Below are 22,514 nucleotides of genomic sequence, written 5' to 3'. Positions count from 1 at the left end.
AGTTGATTAATATTTTCCACCCAGTTGCAGCACAGCTCATGGTTAAATATGCTTTGAACCCTATCAGTCTGCTCAGTGGAAGGAATGTCCAAGTTCTTAAGTCTTCCCAGAGCATGCAAGCAGCTCGGAGACACAAATTTCAAGTAACTCAGTATCTTTCTACCAAGAAGCTGAACAGACCAGACAGCTATTCCCTAGACAAAATTTTCCAATCCTTTTACCAAAGTTGCGTTTCACAAATAGGAACCTAACTACGATCAATGTCTCTCAGGTTGGCACAGTTTCTCACTTGTACTTGGTGAAGTAACAAGGGACTTTCCTTACCTTTGTGTTTGTAACTCTTGTTCTTCTCTGTTTTCTGTCTCTTAGGGTTTTTGCATTTCATGTCTGCACTGATTCTGTCTCCCACTGCTCAAGTCCTCCACTTTGATTATTTCTGTAAGCCTGTTTCTGATAGCAGAACCGTGTCCCATCCTTCTCAGTGCAGTTCTTTCCTAGACCCTTTAAAATTAATCTCCATTACACTGAGGTTAGCACAGTGCCTTGGCATTAGTACGGAAGGACCCTATCCTTGTGTTTGACTCCACTCTTAATTGCATATACAGACAGGAGGAATTCCTGAATTCAGTCTTAGCAAAAATTCACGTTACGTTATCAATAACCCTTGTTTCTTCATATTGGCTTGTGGCTGCCACCTGAGGAAAGGGAATGGGTGCTGCTTTTGTCAAAACTGTTCTCACCCATATGAAGAAAACAGAGAACAAGTCACTGATTCAGGTGTAACCCCCCCTCCCCCTTTTGTTTTCCCTATAGGCTGCCTCAAATTTCCATTGTTACCTTATCTCAGATCCAGTTTTTGGTGACACCCTAAGGTACTTCCCAGAGTAACTCATTCAGGACAGAAGCTACTGTCTCTTAGTCCTGTGTCTTTTGCCCACTTAAGCTGACCAGAAGTCATCTGCTCACGACAGTGGGATCCCTTGTATGAGCATGGGTTGCCTGCAAAAAGAAGGGTTCTGTTATTGGGCTTTTTGCTGCCTCCATGGAGTAGCATGAAAACATTCTGCCTCTTTGAATAAGAGTAAATCTGAAACCACATGCCAAATAATACTCTTCCTACTAAGCTTTCATAATCCTTACTGTTTATGTGATCATACGGTGACTTGTGATACTCTGTATGAAAGCTATATAAAATAAACAGCAGCTATACCGCATGTAGTTCCCAAAGGACATGTTATATGGTTTGTTGGCTTTGAAACACAATGCTGTCATTCTTCCTCTCTTCTTCCTCCTTCGTGGTGAGACCTGTAAATAAAGACTACTTCAGATCTATGTAGGCAAGGCTGATTTTCTGAACACAAAGGGCTTAGTTAAGCTGTTTCTAGTATAGCCTTACAATTCAAAACATCGAGCCCAAGGTTTAATTGCATTTCTCTGATCTATAGCACAGGGCACTTAGATCACTTAATTTGTATTCACAGAATCACAGAATTGCCTAGGTTAGAAGAGACCTCAAGATCATCGAGTCCAACCTCTGACCTAGCACTAACAAGTCCTCCACTAAACCAGATCGCTAAGTTCAACATCTAAATGTCTTTTAAAGACCTCCAGGGATGGTGACTCCACCACTTCCCTGGGCAGCCCATTCCAATGCCTCACAACCCTGTTCTTGGTTTTTCGTCAGGTGATTCTTATTCTGTATAAGGCTGAAGGAACCTTCATGTAACTCTTGTTCTCTGAAACTGTGTTCTCCCACTACATACGGAGGATGTAAAGTCTGAAAGCCCTTTATGCATTTTTGATGGCACAGGAAATTGTGATAGGACAAAGGCAGTGGGGAATCTAAAACTATACTCCAGCCATAGGCCTAAGTCTAAGGAATCTGTGAGATGAGAAACTCAAATGGCAAATTTGATTGTGAAACTCTTGAGGAATTTTAATGTGTTCAGTTTCGACTCCTGAGAGCTTGTATCATGGACACATTGAGTCCTGCTATAACCCTGTCATCTCCTTTGTCTTGCATGCCCTGCTATTCCTCACAGGCCCTTCCACACCAGTTCTACCCATTGTGATATGTCCTGGACTAACACTGGAACTAGAACACATGGAGAAGGAAGGTGTGCAAGTTGCAAGCCAGTCCTTGTAGATTTACTGTGCTGCCCCATACAATTATTTCCCATGACACACACACCAGGATGTAATGAGGAAAATGATGTTGGATTAGATTTACTGTGAACAGTGGGTGCCTGCAAATAGGCAGTGGTGTAAAAAGCTACTGCAGGTCAACTACTGAGTAATTACCTGCATGAGGTGCTTGCCCTGCAGCAGGCAGGGGCAAAGTGTTACAACCAAGTAGAGTTGAGTGGGCCAAGCCCTCGAGGCATTTAGATGTCCTGAGCTGACATTGCTTCATCAGTAAGTAGCATGTAAATGAGTTAGATAAGAAAAACGTATCTTCAGGAGCAAGACTGGGACACCAGACATTTAAATTTAGACTTCATCTGCTGTGCTGAGTCAAAATGTGACACCCAGATTTGGCAGGCCACTCTTCCTTATCTGTTCCCCACTACCAGCCTACCTATCCCTGCAACGTCCTTCCACAGGGTGTGAGGATGCACTCGTGGGTCTACAGGACAGCTAGTGGTATCCTGCGTAACTTTCCAGGACAAGGAAAGGACTTTATTCTCTAATGTTTTTGATTTGGCATGGCCTTTTTCTTTCTGTTCATCTTCAGTTATCAAATAGGACTGCCTTACTTTTACAGATGATATGTAAGTTTGAGAGAAAATCAATGTAGGTGTCATAGTTGTGCCTGGAATTCTTGGATTTATCCCATCATTTCCCACAAAATTAGCCCTGACCTTTTTACCAGATACAGGTATTCAATCATTAAGCTAAACAGCTTGAATGCTTTTAAGGTTATTCATAGTGGTGGCCTGCAGCTGCCTTTTTTTTTGTTCTAGAGAAGGCAGGTAAGGACTTAACACATCCTAGGTTATGCTCTTCCCTGTCATGGCCGAATGCTGGCTTGGGCAGTGCTATGGTAAAGCTGCAGCATTACACCTTTGCTTGAATGGTAGGGATTGCTTCAGACATCTTCATGGCATGATAACCTGTCAGTGGTAACTAGCAGTGAGGGTAGAAGTGCAGTATGGCCATGATAATATAATATTCTTCATGAATTAATACATTGTTTTTTGCCAACGGGTGGCAAGCTGAGAAAAGGTCGGTAGTACCACAGCTGTTTCTCTCACCTTGCCTAGGAAGCTGGAGGCACACCACCACCTTGTGCCTGGTAGTTTCACCCCTAAATGCTTTAGAAGGTTGCTAAGAAGCTGTCTATATCCTTGGATGAGCTGCCAATGGATTAGAAACAAAGGCACCTGAAAGGCACAGACTTTCAATGCTCGAGTGAAAGTATCCCACCACATTCTTTCTTATTTATTATTATTATTATTTATTTCCTCCTGGTACAGGAAGAACATCTGAGGGAAGAAGGGGAAGCTAGCAAACCTCGCTGATATTGCTGTAAAGTGTGTACATGCAGCAGTGGAGAACACTGCAGATATCTGTGTCTGGACAGGTTAAAAAAAAAAATAAAAAAGAAAGGGGAGGGGAGGGTTAATGAACTGTTAGGTGACTGATGGCATTTCTAACCCGAAGGAGAGCTGGCCGCCTCAGAGCTGAGGTTGGTGGTGTTACCCACAGTAACTGCTAGCTCGTGTTTGTGTGTAGTTCATTTTTATTTTATTGTTCGGGTCAAAGATAAGCCAGTGGCTCTGTTAAGTGTGGTGAATATCTGGGAATAGCAGCGTGGTTCTGCTGAGCACCGCTGCCAAGACTAGAGCAAGCCAAGGGAGAGTGATCCTTTTGTCAGGGACAGAAATGTGGTCTGACACAACTTGCTTATCAGAGGGAAAGATTTTTCACTTCAGGAGGAAGTTTGGCTGGGAATGCATTGGATAACATTTCTCATTTTTTCAGGTCTGCGGGAAGTCCTGTATAAATGAATTTTCCATTAGCATAATAGCTGTGTTACTGTCCCTCCTCTCTAGAGAATGTGGATGTGGGAAATAACGTAAAGAAGACTAAAATGCTCTTAATCTATGCGAGTCAGCAAACACACCTTGCATGTTCACAGCCAGGAGCCATTTGCCCTTGGCTCATGCCAGAATGGGCAAAAAGCGGTTCTCTCTCTTTTTTTTTTTTTTTTTTTCCTCGTAATTTTTCATTCCAGGAATTTCTGAAGTTTCCAAGCCATCGGGCTCTAGTTAAATTAAAACCTGGTCTTTCCTTTTGGTGAATACTTTGTGTAATTGGCAGTATTTGTGTGGGTTCCGGCATCAACTTGGATCACTTTGTTTAAACGCTGGGAGCCTACATGTATTACAGAGAAACTGCATTAATGAAGTTGAAGGGATGTGTCTTCTAATTGCAGCCATGAGACTGGGATTTGTTAGATATGATTTTTGAGAGTTTTCTGGGAGTCTTCACCCAAACCACTTAATTTGTGTTTCCTCTCATTCCTGTGTGTAAAATGAGGAAAAAATAATACTTGATGGTACTAGAAGAGATCAGCTAGTGTATGCGAAAAAGCCTAGAAATAAATAAATGAGCTCCTGAGCAGCTAACATGCCTCCCCTGCCAGCTCCTTGCATGGTGGTATACCAGCTGTGTAGTGGTGTCAGACCTTTTTCTGGTGGAAAACTAAAACCCAGCTCTAGTGCTAGCTCACAGGCCTGCCAAAGACCAAACAGGCACAAAATGGACTATTGTCTTCCACCTCCCAAGCAGTGGGAATTATTAACTTATTAATTAACTAGTAATCACATACAAATATATATTTTATTATAGTTAACAAGTAACAGTCGTTATGTTTTAAAGCACCTGGTGGAAGAAATCCGCGTTGGATAAAGGAAGGGTGACGAAGTGCCAGCTCTGGACGTCCTTGGGTTTCGGCCTCGTGGTGCTGCGGTGTTGGGTGAGCTGCCAGAGGGTGTCACTGCACGCGTTACGGAGAGGGAAGGACGAGGTGGGGAAAGGGAATAAAAGTTCAAGTGTAAATTTCAGTTTCATTGTTAAGCTAGAGATAAATACAGAAACATCGATGAATCAAATCCTCGCTTTCCTGGAGAGTACAAGCATTTCCTGGAGATGCTTAATTATATTGAAATGCTTAATTATATTTATTTATTTATATGTTTTTTTCAAATAAATATCCCAGCTGTTCAGGACCAGATCCTCTGATATAAAAAGCCACATTACTGCTGACTTCCATACCCGTTCTGTCCCTGAGTTGTTTCCTACTGCTGAATGTTGTACACAGCGTGAATAACGCTGGTTTAAAAAAAAAAAAGAGAGAGAAAAAAGAAAAGAAAACCAGAGCAGGCTTTCCTCAAACCCTTCAAAACCTCCTGTATGAAACTCTTGGTGTTTGCAGACCTCAGTGCCGAAGGTCGCTCTGGCTGAGGGCGCCCATCTTCCCCCGCCATCTCGCCGTCCCCACGGGCAGGCTGGCTGTGGAGTTGGGCCCTCGCAGGCTGCTGCCACCAGAAGATGCCCGTGTGCACGCTCAGCCAGCCCAAAATACACCAGCCTTGCCGGCTCTGGGCTGTTTACGTGATGTACATTACTACCTCGTGGTGCCTGCACTTTCGGAGAGGCCTCTTCCCCGCAGCCCGTTGCCAAGGCCCGCGCTGTCTCCGTGCGTGTTATCGCGAGGATGACAGTTTAAACAGGGCTTATCGCTGTGTATTCAATCAAGGTTTATGAGGGCTGATAAAGATGTCACCTAGTTGCTTTGTGTGTTCATTAAAACGCTATTCCTCGGTAGGACTTTGCTGTATTATGTTTTGTGTTTTTTGTTTTTTTTCCTTTTCTTCACCGATTTTAGCTACCTTCTGAGGAGAGGTGTACGTGTACGAAGGGGAGGTGCCGGGCTTGCTTTAGCACCAATATTTCTGCAGGGAAGAATTAAGAAAAAAAAAGTAATTTGGTTGACCCAACCCTATCTGCATTTAATATCTCGTGTTATCAGAATTGCTTATTTAATAATTCAGTACACTTTTCCTAGGTTTAGCTTGCCCGTGGCAGTAAAGCGATATGTGTGTGCTTTATCTGCTGTGCTGTGCTGTGGCTGCAGCTCAGGGGGGGGCTGCTTGTCCCCAGGGATGCTCGGACGTTCCTCACCGCTCACTGCACGCAGATCCACTCCTCTCTTTTCCTGATGCATGGGAACAGTGTACTTGCGACACAGAAATGTAAACCTGCTTGGTGAATTGCTTCAGTTGCAAGTCAAAGCCTGAGGAATGATTGCTAGAAACAAATAGATACTTATATAAAATGTGTTGATAATTTTCACGTTATCCGGATATGATGAATAGTAATAGAAAATGGACAAAATATATTTTATTTTCCTGTGTTTTAGGCTTCGTTTCTTTTCCCTTCTTTCCTTATTTTTTTTTTCCCTAGATCCGTATCCTTTTCCCAGCTATAGTTTAGAATAAGCACACTGGCCTAATTGTATCTGGTAACACTTCCAGAGTTCTGCCGATCTTCAGCAAATCTCATTTTTACAGTAAGCAGAAGTTGTTCTGTTGCATTTTTTGTTGTTTGAGTAAAATTTGTTGTAAAACAAAGCAGATACACAAAACCATAATGAAAAATGATTAGTTGCAGCTGTTTGCTGTGTTATATAAGAAGGGAATGTCTAAGGGATCTATTGGCTAAAAAAAAAAAAAAAAGTTGAAAATATCTAACAGACTCAGGACCCTAGCTCAGTCAGAAATCAGTTGAAATTAAGCCCGCGTGTTTAAGCTTTTTTTTTTTTTTTTTTTTTTTTTTTGAAAAATGGGAAGAAACTGAATATCCAGTTGATTCCTTAGAGCCCCAGGCCACGGCAATTTCTTGTTGTTTATGCTGCAGCATATTGTATGCAACCCTCTCTGTATCCTACAAACTTTGTGAATACTGATAGCTGTCAGCATTTCGCAAATGATTCTTTCACTTTTGTTTACAATTGCTGCTGGCAGGCACTGGGCTATCTAAGGCTTTAATGCTGTGCATGTGCTTTCATAATAAAATGTTATTCTATGAGGATAATAACACTTACTAGAGATCAGTATTAAAATTAAAAACAGAGCCTCTCCACCATCACTTGTTAACACTTCTAATGATTGTTTGCTTATTAACACAAATTTGTTATACGCTTCCATTTTAGCTCTGTGCTGTCTGGTCTAAGCAAGAGGCACTTCTGTGTATAATAATTATGAACAGCCAGGCTGATCTCTGTAATAAAAGTTACTGTAGCGTGATCTGGTCTGCTTTCTGTGAAATGTTTTATATTGAAACCAATTGTTGACCCCTGCCTTATCAATTCACTCTATCTGTTTGTCTTTAAACAGGAGTCACGGTAGTCTCTGGAATATTTCCCTGGGATGAAGCTATTTTAGCTGCTGCACTGGTGTCCATTTAGCCTTGATCGTGGAATACTCGCTGGTCATCCAACAGTACAGTACTTTCTGAAGCAGCATTGCTATTGTTTGTGAGTAGAATCTATGAAACATAGCTGAGTGGAGATTGGAGATCCTTAGGTCTTACTACTTGATGCTTTGAACACAATACTGTGCTTTTTACACTCTGCTCTTTATTATCACTGCAAAGCCTCTGTGGGCTTCAGAAGGGAATTAAGAGACCACTTTACTAATGAATTGTGCAAAAACATAACAAAATTACAGGTTTCACTAGACACTGTGTGCAGCAATGCCATCTACCTGCCTGCTTGTATGTGGGAAGCATTTTCAGATTACTCTATCATCTTCTGATCTGGATATCTCTAAGAAAGCTTTATTCATTTTTAAGATTTTATATATTTTTCTCTGTTTTGTTTCGTTTAACAGTCTCTCTCTTTTCCTACCTTAAATATAAACAAATGCAAAAAAAGGTTGTCAACTTCTTATTTTTCTTAAAGGATTCTACCATGGGCAGTCTAAAAGCACAACTAATTTGCCTTTTGGTATTTTTTGGAGTTAAAATAGAAAGTACCTTGATTCCAGCTTGCTGATGGGTTCAGAAAGGCTTATTCACACAGTAAGCCATTTTGTCAGGGTGTGGAAAGGGGATCTGAAGCAGGGCAATAAAATATGCTTTTGGAAAGATTTCCAGTTTCTGTGCAGAGGTCCCATCCCAGATGCATTTGCTTACACAAATTCTGCTAAATCACCAGAACATGACTGCCATCCGAAAGCTCACCTGTCTTTGAATGTATATTGATTTCTATTTCTTGTTTAAATCCAGAATGTTTATGTGAGCAGAGTACTGATGGGGCTGAAAATCTGCTGATAATTCGGTATATAAAAAAAGTAAACGGTCTTAAATATTAACAATACCAAGAGATCACTGATCTGTTTCTACCTAGCTGGATGGGAAGGCATTCTCAGTGCAGAATAATTAACGATTCCCTTCTGTTCTTCATTGGGTCAAACAATATATTCACCTGTGTTCTTACAGCTCTCATTTTGGCCACGCCTGGTAGTTGTTCCACATACAGTATCAAACCTTCAATGTGTAGCTGGGCAGAAACTACACTTCATTACAGCTCTTGGCATTGGCAGTTGTCTTCACAGTGGGATCTTAGGCTGCTGTCACCATTCCTTGGAGGAGTATCAAGAGGTCTTGAAGGCTTGTAGTCACTTCTCCCCTTCCATGTTGAGAGGGGAACCTTGGCAAACGGGAAAGAAGAGGGGCCCTGTTATGGGAAAAGCTCTGAACAGTTGTGTGTGCCAACCCAGCTACCTCCCCTGAGCAGGCTGCTGCCTCGTGCAGGGAGGTGTGTGCGGTGCAGATAAAAGCACCGTGGCGGCGCTGGTGGTGCCATTGCTTTGCTGCAGTGTGTTGTGTTGTAGCCATGGCATCTGGTGATTTATGAATGTGTGTAGACTGTTGCTATGTTGAGGTGTGATTAGGTATTCATTGATAACAGCCATGCTGTTTCTGCCTAAAAGAAGAGTGAGGCCTATACAGATCTGTTGAGAAGGCTCACTTGCAAGTTTGCATATGTAGGCTGGGGTTTATGGGCACTGAAGGCACAATAATGGCCAGCCTCATTAACCCAGACCCTATAGAGAGGTTAGTAGTTCCAGCCATTGCCTATGAGGCTGTGGCAATTGATTTTCTCATCTGAGAAAGAAGAGGAACAAACCTTTCTCCATCTGCTCTTTTAGCACAATATTGCAAGATTTGTTCTCTCCTGGTCACTCAAAATGCTCAGGGGTATATAGTGAATGTAATCTTAAATAACAGGCTTGTTTCTTCTTAAGATACCTTCCACATCCTTTAAAGCAAACCTCAAGGACTGTTGATTGAATACCATTACACTAGAAAGCATACGAGCTAAATACAGTCAGAGGCTTTAACCCACAGGGATTTGTGTGCTCCCTCAAATTTATGGAAATTTCCATGGCACTGTATAGCAACTACAAACACTTCATTTTTTTTTTCTTTTTCCTAATTAGTGGAGTTACACTGCAGGCCGGTCAAAGTGTTGTTGTTGTAATCCTTATCCGCCTTCCCTGCAATGTTACTGCTACTTGTGCTAATCTAAATGTAAATTGTAAGCTCTGTGGGACAGTCTGTCCCTTGCATTTGAAACATCACCCTTCGCTCTTTTTGTGTGTGTGTGTTTTATTCAGTGTGTGCGCACGATCCTCAGAGCAGAATGCCTATCGCTTGCCTTATATGCTCCTTGACGATTCTTAAATTCATGTCCCTAATCGAGACCACTCGTGGTCTCCCCTTCCGACCATGAATCAGGGTATCTGCAATAAGCCAGCAGCATGGAATGTATTTTAAGGTATCTACAGCATGTCCCACCAGAGCCTCCTCATTTCCCCAGTGACCAGGAAAAATGAATTGCCTGTGCGAGATGCCTGACAATCAACAAACCAGAATTGTTTGGGAAAAAGGAAAATAAATGTGTGGGTGGAGGGAGTTACAAAGAGCCGGAGAACACCCTGCAGTTGCCTCTCCCCCTCTTGTGAACTGAGGTCCTGCTCCGGTGCAGCTGCGGCAGTAGAGCCTAGGCTGGGAGAAGACTTTTGGATGTGTAGGCTCCAGGCCATAGAGGGGTTTTACGGGTCAAAGCCAATACCTGTATGTTACTCCACGTAAATAAATCATATGCCTGTAAAATACATGCTAAATTTTGCTGCTGGGTCCTGTGGGAGTAGGAAAATAATTTAACACAGCTGGATGCTCGTTCGTCTTCTAAACTGTTTTTATGGTTTAAAAGAATAGCTTCCTAGATTGAAGTCCTATGAAAAAACAGGGAGTAGGGCTGCACCAGAGTGCAATGCACTGGTGTCACCGTAATTAAAGGATCTGCTCTCCCACTTACCTTCCACAACATCCCCGTTCCCTCTAATGAAGGAATTTGTACCTAATCCGCCTGAGCAGCTGTTGTCTGCCAAATGGCCGGGCTGCGCTCCTGGTGGAGTTAGCTCCGGCAAGAGGAGTTCTCTGGTTCCCATGCTCTTCCCTCAACTTGAACTCAAGCGAGGAGTCCCTGCGGTGCGTGGATAGTGAACTAGTAGTTGCAACAATAAATACTCATTTGCAAGGCTCCCAAAGACCCTGCAAGCACCCAGCGCGACCCAACCCGAGGCCTGAGGGGAGATGCTGGAGGGAGGTTGGGATGACAAGAATTGCTGTGGGGCTGCTAGCCTTGGAGCTTAACCAGCCATGTCATTTCTTCACCGCTTCCCTCGCCAGTGAAAAAGCCAAGCTTTTGTGAGGCTGGTGTGAGTTGTGTGAATAATTTGAGGGACTTTGAAGCCCGCAGGTGTGGAGTTAGTGATAAGCACAGCTCCATTGCTCTGGTGCCCGTGATTCAGGTAAGGGAGTGACCTGCCCAGGCCCAGGTGCTACAGCAAGCGTGCTTTGAAGCTATGGTGGATCTGCTGGAAAAGTCATCTTGTCTCTTTGAGGAAAAGTGGAAAACCAGTTCTCATACTTGATCTATGCAGCTAGCAGCAAACAAGCAGTTGCTTTCAGCTGGAAGACTGGTGAACGCCAGGAAGGCCAATAAGACCTTACAGTGTAAGCAGCAGTGATCCTAAAGGCCTCTTGGTTTCTCCTCCATTTCTGGCCTGCTAAAGGCACTCTGGTAGGTTCTGGCAGTGGGGAGTTGGAAGAAAGCTGTGTGGCCGTGGGTACATGGAGAATGTAGGCCCTTGTCGGCTCCATGCTCCCTTTTAAAAATGCAAATTGATAAATAAACACTGAAACAATAGGGCTCCACTAATCCTTTTACAAAGGGCAAATTGCTAATCTAACTCCCCAGCCAGGATGGCTGCTTTGCCTTAACAATAGCTGCATTTATACCTTATGTTTTACTTGCAAACTGACATGTAGTGAATTGGAAAGGGTTTGGGCTCACCTGCTCGGTGGGGCAGGCGGCTAATCCTTTTATGCTCCCAGCACTCAGTGAGCAGTGCTGCCATTTGATCGCGCTGGAGGGAAGGAGGCCAGCGCGCCTCTGCCAAATTTTCAGCCACGTTAGACTTGGTTGTGCTTTAACAATGCCACCAGTGTCTCCAGCACAAGGAGGGAGAAAGATCTATTCATGTCTTCATCCGCAGGATGACTGGCCTGCACACCCAGTGCCTGATCCTCAGAGGCGCTGTGCACCCCACGGAAAGGTGCTGAGCTAGCTGACTTTTCCACTTTTCCTGTTTTTTTATCATTTTGCAAGTGTGATGAGTCCTTGCTGGTGAATATCGGTGGCAGGGAGCCCAACCGAGGCACAAGTATGCATGTCTCTGACATCCTGGGCCTGGCTGGGCCTGTGCGAGGCCATGGTAGAAAACCAGCAGTGGTGGAGAAGGGGCTGAGCGTCCTTATCCACCAAGCTCCCCAGGCTGGGAACCCCAAGTCTGTTTGGTGGCCTACCAAAGGTGAATTGGTGCCAATGGATAGGTTGTACCAGCCTTTGCCTTGCCTAACTCTCATTATTTTATCCTATCAGTTTAATAGATGTGCTTGTGGTACCTCTGTCCTAACTACTTCTTTTTGTTGTTACTTGGTCTTGTAATTCCAGCACTAGATCTGATTCAAAGAGATGGAAATAAGATTCTTCCTCAGTCATTTTCATAAGTAAAATGTCTCCCATAGAAACCCACGGGCCTGTTTGGAAATTAAGGAAGTGATCCATAGCTGTAGGAGTCACAAATTGAGGGCAACTTGCTGCAAGGCGAGGATTGAACTGATGCATCTCAATAGGCAGCAGATCTGTGGGTCCCTTCTTCCATGTAGCAAACTTTGTATGAGGTTAGTAGAGGAAAACCAGGACCTTTTCCTACTTATTTATTTATTTATTTTCCTTGGGGAGATTATATTTGTAACCTCCAAATGTCGTGGGAGAATAACATCAACCTGCGTATCTCAAAGGAGAAATTGCAACTTGCATCAGGCAAAGCGATTCATGCTGCCTGTTTTTAAGGGATTCATTGGAAAGAGATGCAGGAGCAGTCATGGGCCATATGTGCCAGACAGACTGAAATCCACACAGCCAGCAGCAACACTGCACTTGCTCTCAGTCAAAAGATTCACAGATGCCAGACAGCCCAACAAAATGTTGGAGGGTCTTGTTAGACATTACTGGTCTGCGGTCTTCTCTTCACTACCATGAGGGAATTGTTGATGCAGCATCAGCTCAAAATAAAATATAGTCAAGTAAAGGACATATATATATCACTCTGCTAACATATCTATCTATCTATCTATCTATCTATCTATCTATCTATCTATCTATAAATATATATATATATGTATATATATCTATAATATATATATATATTTATATATATATATAAATCTGTTAGCAGAGTGAATTACAGACTGTGTGAAGTGGATTATTAGAATTTAAAACCTACTAGGTCATAAAGAACTATGATTTTTGTTTTGTTTTGTTTTTAACAAGGATTTTTGCTTCAGCTAGCTCAAATTAAGAATTCTTCTTCCCTTTGCTTAATAAAGGCATGTAACACCCATAAAAGAGTTATAGAAAGAAGCTGTTTCATCTCCTTTTCCATCTCACAGTACTAAGAAAAACTTGCATGTGAAATACAAGTAATGCGCATGAAATACGTGTCATGATTTTTATTAGAATTTTTGTTTCTAACTATCAAATTTGGGAAGGATAATGCATGGTTGATGAACAGCAAATAAGTACCTATATTTTAGAAGACAGTGTTATGGGATTTTAATGCTTAACCCCCTTTTCAATCCAGCATCCAATACTAAATAATAATAATAATAATAATAATAATAATAATAATAATAATAATAATAATAATAATAATAATAACAACAACAACAACAATAATAATAACAATAATAATAAAGACAGAATTTAGTTGAAATAATTAAATACATGCAGGCAAACATTCAGGAGAAAAAAATAAACTTTCAAAAACTGGTCATGATGGACTAGCAGGATTGCTTTATTTTGTAATGTAACTATATTTATCGATAAGAAAATACAAATATTTTCCATCATTCACATCTTTATTAAGCATTTCTAATATTTCAGATTCTAGTCTGAAAATATTTGAATTCTGCTAAAAATATTATTCAAGTCAAATGAGAGTATTTATATTAGAACTGTAATATAGGTAAGGAACTGGCTAATAGCGCAACAGCCGTGACTTACATGGGAAAAAGAAATAATAGATTCAAGGGAGTTTTCTTGGCAGAGTTTCATAAAAATAAATCTGCTGACCAAAGTGCATTAATATTTTCACTGAGCATCAATGTAGGATCATGCTGATGACCTGAAGCTGGGAAACATAATCCATAAAGAGCAGGATTTGGATCTCTACATGGAGAATGAAGTAATCACAGTAGCAGTATGCAATGTAATGCTACAGAAGATGAGATCTTGAAGCATTTAGGGAGAAATGCAGTAACAATGCAACCATTTCAGGGAAAAGGGGAGCTTCGTGTTGTTCATAGCACCGAGCCAGGTGCCTCATATGAAATGCTGTGTATGGCTCTGGTCAGCTGTGCTCTTAGAAAGAATTCAAGAAAAAATTAATCTGCACTGAAAAGAGATGGAGAGTAGGGCTAGAAGAACAACCAGGGGGCTGGAAAACCCATAGTATGAGAGAGGCTGAGCCAGCTTCACCCACGCTCAGAAACTACAGAAGGGGAAAGATAGAAAGGGAAAGTGGCAGGAACTGAAGGTCAGCGAGTATAGGAAAAAAAATATTATCAGTGAATATAAAGAGTATACATGAGCCATGAATAGGCTGTACATATAAGAGGAAATTTCTGCCATTGGAGCCTTGAGGTTCTGGATGAGCTTTCCAAGAGAACCTGATGAAGGTTTAAAACATTTAGTATGCATTTACTAAATATGTCTTTGTCATATTGGCAAAGACAGCAGGCAACCAAACTGGCAGTGGGCAGGGCAACATTCATTGTAACACTGGCTTGTGTTTGAGGAGCCTGCAGTTCCCAGAAATGTTGTCTCAAGATCTGCAAAACACCTTGCCTTTTTTGTAGGCATCCTCACTTGCAGTAGGCAAGAGCGAGAATGAGCTCTTCAGTTCACAAGGGCAGCAGCCCTTGTGCTGCCTGCTGGGAGGTGTTAATCCCCACGTGGAGCAGGACGAGAACCAAGCACTGCCTGAGCCCATGCTTGAATCTTAGAAACTCGCAGTCTACCCAGCTAAGTTGACTTTCTGGTTGGGAGCACCACTGTGTGGAAACCTTCTTGTAAGACTCACAAGACTCTTGCTCAAAGAGCAGCTGAACAAAGGTCAAACCCAGAAGGGGGAAGAAGAAAAAAAAAAAAAAGAAACCGAGAAACAAGAAACTATAAAACCTGTGGGAACAATCACGGAAGGAGAGGAAGGAAGAATGTTTCCTGGAAAATAACGCACCTCGCTGAACTTCAGATCTAGCCCAGACACCCCGAGTCAGCCCTGTTATGTTAGAAAAGCTTGATCCAGCAAAAATGGGCAAGAAAAAGAAAAGAAATTAAAATGCTGGAAGAGTGAATGATAACTATTTGCACTCGTGTCATGCTCCTTCACATCCCTACCATGCTGTGTGCCACAGAAGGATGCTGCGTGCAGCAACCCCTGTGACCAGACTGCTTTGCTTGTAGATAGAGAAGAGGGGAGAAATAAGTGTGGGAGGCTGAAGAGTCTTGATTTGGATCCTCAGGAGAAGAAGAAAGTAACTCCAGACAGGCAGCTGGAGCTGGCCTGCAAAATGCAGCCACTTGGCTGCACAGGAGAAGCCCTACGCCGCAGTCCTAAGCATACTCTGTGCGCAAAAGTTAAAAGCAATTGAAAGAGAACCTTAATGCCATATTAAATGTTGATTCATACGTGGCTGGAGCCACTGTGACCCGGAGGGCTGGTGTTTGATCCAGGTCTAAAGTGACAAATTGATCTGTAAATTATGCCAGTTCCCATGAATGGCAAAAGTCATCAGATAGAAACCGGCCGTGAAGGGTGTGACTTGGGGCTGGAGCCACGTCCTCCTGGTGTGCGAGTGCACGGCGGGCAACGTGAGTCACTAATTGCCCTTGGGAATAGCCCTCTGCAAAGGAGTGTTATCAGCACCTCTCTGGGCCCGAATTGTTCTCCACACCCCGGGTCTCATCGCTGGTCGCTAATGGCCAGGAGTTACGTGCATGGGTTCAGTTTCTTCTGCTTGAGAAAGGGGCAGCTTTAGCAAAGAATTGCTCCCGATCTGGCCCACGCCAATGGTAAACAGCTTTTGCTTCATGAATGGAAGCCACAAGGACCATCCTGACACCATTTTTTATTGTTGTAGCTTGTTTTCGGTCACTTGAAAAATAAGGAGTATTTTTTAGGAAATAGATGGGATTTTAAATGTATATCAGATGTTTAGGCCAGACGCTTATTGAGCCAATGAATCACTTGCAATTGAGAAATATTTGCTTTGTCCACATGTTACTGCCATTAGGAGTGCTTTTGTCATGGAGCAGATGGAGGAACAAGTCACTCTCTGAGCAGCAGAGTGAATTGAATTGGATTTTCATCAGCTTTCTCCACAGTGGATTATCCGACCTTCAGCTTTTCCATGAGTGGAACCGCACTGGTCTCTCTTGGTCTTCCTGTCCCCTGCTCTTCCTCTCCCCCTTATTGCTTCCTTTTATGCAGCTGTGTATTTTTCTCAGACTGTAAAACTTAACATCTCGCAGTTTGGTTTGTCAAATTTGGTAAAAATTGTGGCCGACAGGATTGTACAAGTTTTAGTCCCCTACAATGCTAAATACGAAATGGTGTAGGCTTTGCAGCTAATTTCTGATCAGTACCATAAATAAGAGGAATTATCTTAAAGTCAGTGATCACTAATGAGAATTAAAAGATCAGTGTCATCTAACCGAAACAAGTTCTCATTAATAACGAGTTCTCATTAATATAATAATAGTAAGTACTGACTGCCTTGTTTTCCTATACCTCTGAATTGAGGACAATATCTACAAAATGTCAGAGGTGCTGAATTTATAGTCCACTCATGTTTATAAAATGTTTACAGGCAGACCACTGTACTTCATAAGTGTGTTATTATTATCCCAGCTAGGTCTGCAGAGAAAAAGAAAGTTTTCTGAAGCACCCAAGTAGCAGTCTTTATCCCAAATTAAACCTGGATATCAAGAAGGTTAAAAAAAAAAAGATATTAAAGATCTTCAGCTGTGAGTAGTTTAATGTTTTTTCCACATAGATTCAAAATGACATCATTCTTCTAAGAAGCAAATATGCTCACATGCTCTTACATAGATGAAATTCCATTATATATATATTTTTTTATTTCTGATGTTTTTATTTCTGCTGGTGGGCTTTGGGTGGCAGTAGGGCCACTTCTCTTCTGTGACACCTGCTTAATCAGAACTGGCTGTAATATACGGGCTGAAATTTGTGTCTGGGTTATCAAGACCGTAACAGCTTTAAGGATTCTGGCACCAAGCAGAGTAACAAGTGTCACATTTAATCTAGCTTAATTATTTAGTTCTGTGGATAGTTCATTGATGCCATTTCAGCAGTAGGTCATGTAACCATTTCCCCAAAGCTATCTGCACAACAGGAAATCATGAAAGCTTTAGACGTGTGCCAGCTGAAAAATTCCCCGCTGAAGTGCCATGGGGTTTTGCTTTATTTTTGCAGTAGGTGCTTTTCCCTGAGCTCATGGATGAAGAAACCTCCCAGTCATCATTCCTGGACTGGAACTGGACCAGAAAGGAGAAGCTAGACAATGCAGCAAAGTTGACGTTTTGAAACTACTTCCAGTTATTTAAACAAATCTATTACCTGTTTGAATACCGGGAAGTACTCCAGGACTTCAACAGTTTATAATTTTCTCTTGACTAGCTCCCCTGGTTTATTTTCCCAGGCCTTGTAGCTGCCATCTTGAAATGTTCCCATTAGGGCAGACGGGTCCCCGTTTTTGCTCTGTCTTCAACCCTGCGATATGAGGGCTGGTATGACAGCCCTGCTGTGTTATGCATCCACCCTAAAGGCCTTTTATTCAAGGTTCAGGTCTGCAAAATGGGTAAAAAAGAAGCTTCAGGGTGATGGTGAGCAGTGGTACCCATCCTCACTATGAGGAGAGGTGATAAAACTTGGCATTCAGTGACCACAGCGGGAGATGGAAGGAGCCAAGCTGCCTTGCTGGGACAGGGAAATGTGCCGTGGTCTGAGGGGTCTTGCTCAGGACATTTAGGAAGGGTGAAGTCGAGCCCTTGTGGATGGGCACATTATTGCTTTGGTCGCAGTGGGAAATTGCTGAGACGTGCTGCTTTAGAAGAAGGATTTAAGAGCAGCTTGATACATACACACAAGTGCTCTGTGGCATAAGCAGCTGTATTCATCTAACAAGTTAAATAATAAATAAAAAAAAAGTGTTGTGAGGTTTGACAACTCTCTTTCCTTTGGGCTAAAAACCAATTTCTCGTTGCACCTTTAATTCCCCTCCTCTCTCAATAATAAAACGATCCAGTTGGCCAGGTGCAATGTCAGAAAGTGGTCCGTGTCAAGCAGCAGCATTGGCTGGTGTCCACGGGGCTTTATTAAATAATGGAGTACCACGGCAAAATGTGACACAAGCCCAATGTGACTGACCGCGAATAAATAAAACACTGGTCTTTGACCACAGGGAAAAACTTGAGCTATTTTGCACACAAATCTCTGGCCCAGACATTCCCTCTGGGGGAAGGGAAATTTTGCTCCTTCAACAATATTAACCAGACCCGTGTCCTAGGCAGCACTGTGCTTGCCATTTCGTCTTTTAGCAGCATTTTTCCTGAAGCATTTTTCCTTGTACCAGCCCCTGGTACAAGGTAAGGCTTGGGGCAGTAATCCAGCTGCAGAGGTCTTGTCTGCACCTGAGTGTGGCCAGCAAGGCTTCCCTTCCAGCCCTACTACTGGGGGGTTCTTCTGCTTTGCCTTTTGCTCCTTTACAGCCTACCCTTCACGTACTGGTAGGGCAAAGCCTAGCATCAGAGTCCTCTGTGCTGTCCTCTCTTACCTGTCTGGATTAATAACACAACTTATGACTGGTTTCCTTCCTCAAGTCATTATACTAGCAGTGTATCTCATCTTCTACCAGAATTTGGCATTTTTGGTTTTCCTGTTGCTTTTTTGTTGCTGGTGTTGTTTTGTTTTTTGAAGAAGGATGGGGACAATTGTTTCCAAAGAAGTCAGCTGCTTGGAGTAGCTCTTTGCTGAGATGCCAAGATGGGTGTTTCGCAGTAGATCATTCAGCTGCTTAGATGGTTGGGGACAAAGGTGTTTCAGTATGGACTCTGATGCAATTAAGAACTCATGGCTTTTAAACATTTGATCTAAGACCTCTGAAGAATGGCTGAATTGTACTGTCAGAAGCCCTGATCACCACTTCCAGCTCCACTTCAGTCTTATTTCCAGTGTTTTTGCACTTCTGAATATTCTGTGATTTGTGTTCTTGAGTTTGCAATTTGCAGTCACAAGGGAAGTCCCCTGTGTGCCTTAAGGGCCCTTTCCTATTGCATTTTAGCTTGACATTCCTCACCTCAGCCTGTTCCTTCCTTCAGTTTCTGTGAACGAGGAGACATTCCCGCTGAGAAACATCTTCCTCCACAGCATGAGCCATGGCTGGGGGAAGGACACCTACCTCTCAGCTTGAACACAGCTCCAGCCAGGTGGTAAAGGCAGGCCAATGCAGTTTCTGGCAATATTAAAGTTTGGTTTTCCTCTTTTTTTTTTTTTTTTTTTTAAACTCCATTCCCTTTCCTTTCCAGGCCACTTGGCTATGGCTCTTGATCTTCTCTTTCTGACCAGCCACTGTTGAGCTTATAAAGTTTTGCAGAGGCCACGCTGGAAAAGAAAACCTGTTCTGTTTGAAAACCGCTTTTATTTGCATTTTCCTTTACATGGTATGTAGAAAATTAGTCAGTCATGTGTGAGGAGAAAAGCTAACATCCCTTGTAACCAAGCAGTTGAATGCTCTATATACCTGGGCAAACAGGTTGTAGAAGCTGCAATTAACCACCTCTGACTGTATAGTAACTTCAAGTTTCCAACTTTCATGGCCACTCATTGGTGTTTGCAGAGCATTCCTAGAGCATATGGTAACCTTTAGCCCAGCGCTAACCTTCAGGAATAAGTGCAGGATCTCTGTCAATCCCCTGTGGGGCATATGGTTAATATTACACCCTAGCCAAGCTCTTTTTTGTTTGTTTGTTTGTTTGTTTTTGCTCTAAGTATGTCTGAGTCCACCAGCTCTCATTCAATATCGGCTCTAGGGCTGCCAGAAGAGCTACGCTGATAGTGAAATACAAAGCCCCTCGACTGCAAGACCGTCACACATAGGGTTCTCATTATGCCGGGTGCCTTGCAGACACTTAAAAAGAAGCAGTTCCTGCCCCACAACGTGCTCGCCATCTGAAGAAGTGCCACAGAACAAGGGGAGGAAGCAGCGGCAGAGAGCAGTCCTGCGGGCACTTGTGTGCGATGACACAGCCGACGGCCAGGCTTAAGACCCAGAAGTCCTCGGCCGAGCTGCCTCCCTCAGCCGCTATGTTCCCAGGGTTGGTTGTTATTTTAAATGTTTGTGAAACATCTGCATGTATGAAAGAACAAATCATAAACCAGTTGCAGTTTTCGGCCTTTCTGTTCTGTCATAAGCATTGTTTTAGGACCAAGGAAGAGGGACAGAAAGATCTGTTAAGCAATATCCCACGAGCAATATAAATCTCCTGAGAAAATAATGTGGCTTCTTCATCCTATCTGACTCCTGAAAGGCCTCCGTCCCTCGCAGGATGGTACACGCTCGGTGTCCCAACACCGCTGTGCCGGGCAGGCGGCGGAGCCCAGCTGTGATCCTGGCAGGGCTCTGGAGAGGGGACGGGAGGCAGCGGGTGTCCTCGCCTCCTTGCTAGCCTTTGGACTCTGTCACATCTTTTGCTGCAGTTTAAAGCAGACAAGGGTGTCTGTATGGAAATTAAATCTCCCTCCTAAGCATTGAAAAAGGGTGTAGTTATGCCTGTGCCTCCTTATTTCAGTTGTTGCCACATTATGTTTTACCTTTGTGCCTGCCAAGTGTTTATTTTGCTCTTCTGCTCCCATTAAACAGAACATGTGGGTGCTCAGAAGCCTGATGCTGTGAATGAACCAAACCAGGCAGCGCCTTTCATCCAAACTCATGACACAGGACAGTCGCAGAAAGGCTGGCAACAGAGCATGCACCGAGGACTTGTACCTACAGAGGTGGCCAAAGTGGTCAACAGCATCCACATCCCCGTTTCCCCGAGGTGCCTTTGGAGTTGCTGTCTGTCTGCAAAATTGCCTTGATAAGACCTTCTATCTGCAGGTTTCTCAGCTCTGCAAGCACCAGTGTTCCCCCCAGTGTCCCCACCGACCAAATGAATTTTGTCCCCGTCTAGCACAAGTCTAGGCTCTGGGTGCCTCAGAGAGCCAAGCCATGGACTTTCAAAATTAAGCACCCCAATAAAAGATGACCCAAATCTAAAGGACTTTTTTGAAAATCTGAATTCTAGCAACTTTCCCTGGAGCTACAGTGACTTGGCATGAAACAAAACCTGTTTCACAGTGCACAGAGACAGGCAGCTAAATGCGTCAGTGCTCTCCCCACCTGATGATCTCAGCACTGAAAAACTGCTGCTTTTGGAAAACGTGGGTCCAAGCTCTCTGAAGCATGGCTGGGAGAGGAACTGCAAGACCCAGTTGGGTGTCCTTCCCTGCCCTCCCCCCGGCTGGCCATCTAGATTAGGATAAGAGCTGAGTGGGTTACTTTTCCCATGACTTTTTTTTTTTTTTTTCATACCTCTGCCATGGAAGCAGGGTAACTGATGGAAAAGTAAGTGACCTGAGCAGTTGCTGAAGGGACTGAGGTGTGGGGAAGTGAAGGAAGACAAACTGTCGGAGAGTAATGATTTTTGCTCAGTTTCTAAGTCAGTCTCCCTGATCGTGACTGTGCGCTAATTTAAAACATCAAGAGCTTAAAAAATGGCTGCCTAAACCTAAAGCCCTTCAATGTATAGATAAGCATCTAAGTAGAGGGCCTGTGTCAGTATGTGGCAGGAGATGCATTCACTGCAGTGGGTTTGGGCTGGATTTCTGAAAAAGCCCCGAGCGTCCACCAGCTCCCACTGAAGTCTCTGTTAAAAGTATTTTTCCATTTCCTGAAGTGCTGAATTATGGACTTAAAACCCCAACTTCAGGCATCAGTTTGTCTGTGTGAAAGATCTTGTAACAAGTATAATAAAATAAATTGTACTAATATGATTTATGGCTTTTTAATTTCTTCTAGAGAATAGATTGGAAAAATCATTTTTTAAAGAAAAATTAAATATATTTTTTTGATATTTCTCAGCCAGCAGGGATTGTACTGGGAGTAGTGCTAGCAGCTCTGGCCTCCCAAGCTCTCCTCTGAACCAGGCTGATGTCCCCAGGCCCACATAAGAGTAGGGTCCTGTAGTTGGTGCTTTGTGCCAGTAGGAAGTGGTGACGAGCCGTCCCTGTCCTCCCAGATGAAAGATGTGTCGAGGAAACCTTTGAAATCTCCCTCCTCACGTCCTCCTCTTTCCAAAGATAAATCTTTCCCATGCAAACCCTGCCCTCAGTGATCCACTCTGCCCACTGTGCGTGCCAGAGAAGACATCTTTGAGAAAAAAAAGACAAAAATGCACCCAAAAAAGCCCCTGGCCACAGCAGATCTGTTGAAACCCTGCTGCATCTTTGCTGTTGCAGCTTCAGCCTCTGGCTGGAGGGCCACATTTCGTTATTCCTAATTAATAGCATCTCACGGGGCAGCTGGGCAGCACCACAGGCCCCGTACCAAGCACTCCCTCCCACCGTGCCCCCCGTCCCCGCTCTCTGCTGCCTGCCACTTTGTTATACCTTTTGTCGCCATCTGTACCTGGTTAGCCGGAGAATGTTTATTATATAATTTAGTTAACTCTCGACTCGCGAGTCTGCCTG

The 22,514-nt window shown here is 43.2% G+C and overlaps 1 long non-coding RNA gene across 1 annotated transcript; it reads left to right on the top strand.

The window, feature by feature from the left end:
• The first annotated feature begins 5,038 nt into the window (after positions 1-5,038).
• Positions 5,039-21,797, top strand: LOC137850920 (uncharacterized). The gene is made up of 4 exons (XR_011092894.1): positions 5,039-6,577; positions 7,404-7,543; positions 19,912-20,101; positions 20,647-21,797. It is a non-coding gene; the product is annotated as an uncharacterized lncRNA (long non-coding RNA).
• The last annotated feature ends 717 nt before the right edge of the window (positions 21,798-22,514 follow it).

Source organism: Anas acuta, chromosome 2 (genome assembly GCF_963932015.1).
Source record: "Anas acuta chromosome 2, bAnaAcu1.1, whole genome shotgun sequence".
Taxonomy (NCBI): Eukaryota; Metazoa; Chordata; class Aves; order Anseriformes; family Anatidae; genus Anas; species Anas acuta.
This window is presented reverse-complemented; position numbering and strand designations above follow the sequence as displayed.